Consider the following 6,399-nt stretch of genomic DNA (forward strand, 5'->3'; position numbering starts at 1 on the left):
AAGGTAGGGTCGGGTGGTCTTTGAGGTCCTGCTCAGAGCCCATAGGTTGCCTTAAGAGTTGATGATCGTAGTATCTTTCTGGCATAGCCCTCTCTTTAGAATATCATAAAGGAGGGGTATAGGGTTGATACCTCTATTGAACATCTTGAATGGGTCAAGGAGGGGGTCGCTGCTCAAGTTGACAACTACGGCCTCAAATGATCAAGGCCCTTTCTGCTCCTGCCAAGATCATTGGGCTTCCTCCACATTAATATATTTTTCAACTTTGGTGAGAAGGGTGTCATAATCAACTAGAGGTTTCTTTGATAAAGAACAAAAGAAGTCTCCTTCTTTGAGTACTTATGCGGAAGCACCTATAAAGAATTTCAAGTATTGTCGAGGGAATTTCTCATGTAGCATGAGGATGTTAGATTTGAGGGATGCCTAAGGAAATTATTTTACGGTTATACTATTTATTGGATAAATAGTAATTTACTATTTGAGTACACATTCTATGTGTGTTGATTGGATCTTAAATTCATTTTCTGAATATTTGCAATACGATTCATAGCATGAAAGAATTTGTGATTGGATCACAACTAGTGAGCATCTCTACATGTATAATTATGAATATATTAAAATTATCTCTAGTCGAGGAATTGATGAGCATGAACGTCATCGATTCTGTTGAGACTAGCACGTTTAAACTCCTTGGTTAGCCAAGCAGTCGATTTTGTTAGCTGAAGATATTGGATGTTGAGAGTTAAACGTGGATGCTGGTTAAAGGTAACAAGTTCATTAAAATGACTTGCCTTGAGACTTCATATGGTTTTATACATATGCCAATGAAGATCTCAGTGCAACTTAAATGTGAGTTTCCTTTAACTTGCGGTATTCAAGTCACCTTAGTCATAGAGGCTTATACTTTGACATCTTAAGCAAACATCTCCGAGGAGGTGTGGACCCGAAATGATTGGGTATAAGTCGAAGTGCCCGAAGGTATTTGAATAGCCCACAAAGGATTCACCACTCCTTAGAAAAGGAGACGTATACCCTGCGGCTGCTTATCGGGATTGTTACTAAAAGTCTTTGGCTAAAGTATTACATGTCAAGGGTATGGTACTCTTGGATACATGTACAAGTAACTTGAATCTACAAGACAAAAAAGCTAGTTTGGGCTAAATGTAACGTAGTCAGCCTAGTGGGGACCGACACATATAGACCATGTCCTGAACCAAGCGAGTATAAGATGGTAAAATGAACGAGACACATTTAATTGGAGCTTCTGAAGGGTTTAGAAATATTTTAAAATCAATCGTTGATTTTTCGGTCAATTGGGGATCATGATGTACTACTAGGTGTCACTCATGAACATTCTATAATTAATGGTTAATTACAGACGACTAACATAACCGAGAACTTATTGGGTCACACGCACTACAAGTTCTCAAAAATACTTAAAATAAATTTGAGAATTAGATTCTCAGAATAAGAGAAATAAAGTCTGATTGGACTGGATAATGGGCAAAATAATGAAATTCATCTTATGAAGATGAAGTAAACGAAATCGATTTTGTTCAAATCAGAAGTTGTTTGGTTATTGAACCAAATGATTTAATTTTAAACTAAATTAAACCAACTTGGTTTAGTTCATAATGGAAGAGGTTTTGGCAAAACGGAAGAGACGAGGACCTTTGTCTTGTGAAGACGAATTGAACAAAACTGATTTGGATCAAATCAGAATTCATTTGGTTAGTAAACCAAGCGAACCAAAATAAATCTGATTTACTATAATGTCGGTTCGGCTGAACCCGATTCAACCCAATTTAAGGTTTTCAATTTTGGGTTTTTGATTTTTTCTTGCTGCCACAAGAAAACATGTAAATAAAAATCACTGTAGCACCTCGTTATAACTGAATTGCGCGATAAGGGCAAGACAATTCATCATCTTTCCGACTCTGGCGAACCCCACCAACGCTCCGCTGGTCTTCCTCCCCATGCCACGCCCTTTGGCTGACCGCGAACCCAACCACCTCCTCCCCTCTTCCTCACAACGCCCACCAGCGAAAGAAGAGCCTGAATCGACCGCAACAAAACAGAGCAAGAAACGGGGAGATCGCGAGGTGTGGTGCGTCGGCTGCTCTACCTGTTTCCTCCGACTGCTCCGCCGGATCTTCTCCCGCCTGCACACTGACAGCCCTGATGTTTCCATCACCCAACGCTGCCTGCTTCGCTTAGCAACGTCGTCTGTTCAGCTCGGCAATGTCGCTTGCTCTGTCGGGTTCCACCAGAGGCACGGAGAAGACTGCGAGAAGGGTTCTCGCGATATGGACTTGGCCGCCCACGGTGTCGTGTGGGAGAGGAGGAAAACACTGTTTCCGATAGTGTGGGAAAGGAGGAAACCCATCTTTGTTCGGTCATGTGGACGAGCACAACACTGATCACCGTAGGCAACCTCCCACGTCGGAAATAGTTTCTAGTTAATAGGTTGTTGTCAGAGTTGTTCTCGGTGGTTACTGAGATTTACCGTTCGCGAAAACTTACAAAGTTTTCGGAGAACGTTCCATCAACATCAGAAAGGTTTCGACAATTTGTCCTAAATCATGGTCAAAGGTTAATCATCGAAAACTACATCGAAAATACACGTTGATAGTTAGAAAACTCCAGAAAATGATCACGATAAACGTTATTGCGTGTTTTCGGATATCTCGAATCGATCGTTACGATCATCGGCTAGTACCGAAGATGATGACGGTGACTTATGGCTTTCAAAGTCGTTCAGATGAGAGTTTGGCGTGGATCACCAGTAGAGGTGGGACTTCGACAAGGACCGTTTGATTAATGTCAACTTTGATCAACGTCATCAATAAGATACGCATTGAATAATTTGTTATTCTATAAAATTTTAATTTGCTATCATGCCTTGTACATGTTATTTTCTATTTTACATACATGTGTTGTAATAATAATTAGTTTAATTATTTATATATTTCCGTTGCGCACGTTTGCAAAACGTGTAAACACGTGCATTGCACTGAGACGATCCCAACAGAGGATACCTTAACGTATTATCACAAGGTCTCATGTGGTTTATGCTTAATATTAAATAGAATGAGTGGGGTGGGGGATGTACCTCTTAGAGCTAGAAAAATATCGCAATAATAATGTTGTGAAATCATCAAAAGAAGAAAAATCTAGATCACAACGTGTTAAACCATTACAGAGTTGAACCCACCAGGGTTGTAAGACAAACACGATAGTTAATCCCTTATATATACTAATGCAATACAGCGACATTCTCAAATCAACATAAATGATCCATCATCACTTTCCAAGTTTGAACCATTGTATCTTTTTGTAAGAATTTTTCATAGACGGTGCCAATTTGATGGTATCTTTTTCACTCGCTCGAGCTCCTCCTCTCTAAATGGATGAGATCCAGTAGCTTGAGAGGTAACACAGGTTAGGAGTTGATCTGCTTTACCGGTATGACTACTCCGGCATTCAAGTTAGTCACCGGTAGAAGAGATTTAGTATTTGTTAAAGTAAGAAGAAGAAGAAAAGAAGAAGAAGAAGAAGAAGAAGAAGGAAAGAACTAGAAATGAGAAGAGCTTTCTGTGGAGAAGAGTTACCTCTACTTGCAAGAAGAAAATCATACTTATATCCTGCTTCTTTGCTCTTATATAGTCACAGGGAGAATGCTTCCACTCTAGGTGTCGCACTGATGTGAATGTTTTGTTGGGAATTATTTATATACATTTCCCTTATTTATTTGTCACTTACCCCCATCAAAATTAATTATTTATTTATTATCAAACCCCTAACTATCGCTAAAGTAGTATAGAGAGGTCCGGGTCGTCTCTCTTGGACTCAACGACCATAAGTTATTATCGACATTTGGTGCAGGGGTTTAATTGTGTGTTTTATTCCTCCTAACAATTTACAACTTTATTTACAAAAGAATCCTAATTCTACATTATTTACAAATGAGATCAACTAATATATCCTATTTACAGAGTATACATACGACAATTAATACATACAACATGAGTTTCAATTTATAATAATATACAAACCTACATGATAAGTTCTACATCATTTATCATACAACAATATACAATAATCTACAACCAATTACAATCCATAATTCATGATTCACAAGCATTATTATAATCCACAACACAACAAGCTCTCATTTACATAATCTACCCTCATGAATTCAAAATCATACAACAACAACTAACATAGCATACAATCTAAAATAATTTCAAAACACTTTATTCATAGAATGAATCCATTATACAAAAACTATTTACAAGTGATCACACTCAATACATATTCTATAGTCGGCTAACAATCTTCCCAAACAACTCAACAAAAACATTCCCAACACAAGATCATGGAACCTTTCAATGCACAACAATTCACACATAAAGCCTTAAAAAAATTCATTCCCTCAACCTTCTCACAACTTCATGCTGTTACAAGCAACACACAAACATCAACAAAACTCCAACAGGATAGAGATCCTAATTCACTCAGTTAACATAACAACATCCCCACTTATCATCCCAACCGAACAACCTAAAAGATCAATACATTCAATAGATTTGAGTATCAATTCAAAGTTCGAATCACAATCGTTTAAACAAGATGAAAATCCTTGACAAAAGCCTTACACATCAATAAATCGGATTCAACTCAATACCAAATCAGATACATTCAACATTTCAGCAAACATCCACCATTCACAATTCATAAGCAAACTTCAATAACCGAACCACATCAAGCCAAAAGAAAATGGGATTTCATCCATTCTTATCAACAGAACACATCCAAAGTAAATCAAAAGTTAGATCCTAAGTTAGGATTAGAGTTAGAAGTTATGATCAGAATTAAATTAGGTTTAGCAATTAGAGTTAAGAATTAGGTTTAAGGATTAAAAATATATTTATAGTGCAAGGGGTTTTGATGAATGCAGTAATTGAAACAACAGAATAAAATAGTAAACTAGGAACCAGTATAAACGGAGAATAACATAGAGTAGTGGGTGAAGAATTAGGGTTCTTCCCTCTCTGATTAGCACAAAACATGGAACATCAGCCATCTCAGGTTGCTAACACCACGGGACGGCGGCGCTTGCTGGAGAAACCACCCACAGCACGGCGTAGTCGGAGAAGACGTAGGCGGGTCCTCAGACGCTAGTCCAATGCTCTGCTGAACCACAGACAAAATATTAGGAAGAGGAACTGGAAACCGGCCCTTACCTGGCCCCATTTCCGGTGACGGCGGCGACAAAGATAACCGGCAACCTCTGCTGAACCACAGACAAAGTCCGGCTTAATCCTACTGAACCACAGACAAGACCGGTAAATGTCGGCGCTTTTGAGGAGGCGGAGGAAGGAGCTGTTGCCGGCTGCCACCACTGGAGCAAACCACCCACAACGGAGTCGACGACAGAGGAAGGAAGAAAGCGACGTTGATGCTGCAATAGGAGGAAGTTGTGCCCTGCTTTGCACTGACCGGGAGGAGGAAGAGGGATGGCGAGGCGCACGGCGGGGCTCGGGACCGCGACGGCGACGAGGAGGAGAAGATGGAGAGCAGTCGCGATTTTGGGAGCACTGTAGCTTCCCAAAATCACGACTGAGCCCCCCCCCCCCCCCCCCCGAATCACTGAACCGGCTTCGACTTTTAACCTTGCTTGTGAACCGGCGGAAATCCTTTGTGCTGAACCGATGGCTTGAACCGGCCTGTATTTGAACCAGCGGCTATTTGGGTTGGATTTATTGAAGTGGGCCGGCTTTATGTGGGCTAGCTGGTTAATGGGTTGATTTGGTTCAGCTCAATCAACTTGCTGAACTTGAGTCTAAATTGAGCTTGGGTTGGACTTGAGCTGAGCCATTCGACTGATTTAGACTGTATTTATCTTGCGTTGAGCTGATTTCTTTGAATTGATCTAAAATTGATCTTCAAACCGCACACAAGTTGAACTATCAGCTTGGACCAAGTTGGTTTCGAGTCCGATTGAACCAATTTGACTCTGTCTTTACTCGGACCAAACTAAAAATTATAATTAAGCCCTCCAATTTATCATTATCATCATTCTAATTCCTATAAATATTAAAGACCATAAAATTAATATCCATAATTACCCAAAAAAATCATGAAAAATTAGAATGAAGATAAAATTTCATCCAAGATAAGAATTAAGCTCAATAAATCCAATTATGACATGAAATGTAGCCAAATCGATCCAAAATAACCTTAATTTACCCAGTCAAATAGTCAGTTATCATGCACCCATCACCTTCTTCTTGTGAGGGTTATTAGGGGACCAGATTCGACAACCGTTAAGGGTTTCTCCATTCAACGAGTGTCACGTACTCCTCACCAGGGAATCGGGGAACCGGATCCAACATC

The sequence above is a fragment of the Curcuma longa genome, chromosome 6 (genome assembly GCF_044706935.1).
Source record: "Curcuma longa cultivar G26 ecotype Majalengka, Jawa Barat chromosome 6, ITB_CL_G26_1.1, whole genome shotgun sequence".
Lineage (NCBI taxonomy): Eukaryota > Viridiplantae > Streptophyta > Magnoliopsida > Zingiberales > Zingiberaceae > Curcuma > Curcuma longa.